Source organism: Hordeum vulgare, chromosome 2H (genome assembly GCF_904849725.1).
Source record: "Hordeum vulgare subsp. vulgare chromosome 2H, MorexV3_pseudomolecules_assembly, whole genome shotgun sequence".
Taxonomy (NCBI): domain Eukaryota; kingdom Viridiplantae; phylum Streptophyta; class Magnoliopsida; order Poales; family Poaceae; genus Hordeum; species Hordeum vulgare.
Window position 1 is genome coordinate 372,661,741 of NC_058519.1, and position 1,198 is coordinate 372,662,938.

A 1,198-nucleotide genomic window follows, 5' to 3' on the forward strand; every position below is an offset into this window, starting at 1 on the left:
TCTTGGCTGGCATGCCTGGCCGAAGGACCTATTGTTATAATTTCTTCCATGTGTAAGGATGGCCAATCCTACCATGAGGAAATTGTAGGACTAAGTTTTATAAGTTGTTCCTCGTGGATCCTTTTGTATACCCAAGGTTTGACCTTTACCTGATGACCTTGTCGATGCTACCCGAAGCAGTGATGTGGTACTTCAAAGTTCAACAGCAACATTGGGAGCGCAGTGCTAAATTGTTCCTGATCGATTATCCAACCCGTATGGTACGGGTAAACATCATGATTCTGTTTGCCTCTATCAAAATGGTTATGTACTGGATGACCTATCATGTATACCATATTCTATGTTTTCCTCGGAAATGGTATACCTTAATACTTCTGTGTGTGAATGCTACCTCTTGATCTTGCGTTAGTTTTTCCCTTGAAGAGGAAAGGGTGATGCAGCACAGTAGGAGTAAGTATTTCCCTCAGTTTGAGAACCAAGGTATCAATCCAGTAGGAGTATCAAGCCAAGTCTCCATCGTACGGGCGCAAAAACAACAAACTTGCACCCAACGCTACAAAGGGGTTGTCAATCCCTTCACGATTGATTGCAAGGTGAGATCTGAAGGTGGAAAGTGCAACAAAGTACAGGGCTGAAAATATGATGTGAAGTAGACCCGGGGGCCATAGTGTTCACTAGAGGCTTCTCTCATGATAGCAAATATTACGGTGGGTGAATGAATTACTGTCGAGCAATTGATAGAACCGCGCAAAGTCATGATGATATCTAAGGCAATGATCATACATTTAGGAATCACGTCCGAGACAAGTAGACCGATACTTTCTACATCTACTACTGTTACTCCACACATTGAATGCTATCCAGCATGCATCTAGTGTATTGAGTTCATGACAAACAGAGTAACGCCTTAATCAAGATGACATGATGTAGAGGGATAAATTCATGCAATAGATATAAACCCCATCTTTTTACCCTTGATGGCAACAACACGATGCGTGCCTCGCTACCCCTTTTGTCACTGGGTGAGGTCACCGCACGGTATGAACCCAAAACCAAGCACTTCTCCCATTGCAAGAATCATAGATCAAGTTGGCCAAACAAAACCCACAACTCGAAGAGAATTACAAGTATATGAAATCATGCATATAAGAGATCAGAAGAAACTCAAATAAAATTCATAGATAATCTGATCATAAAT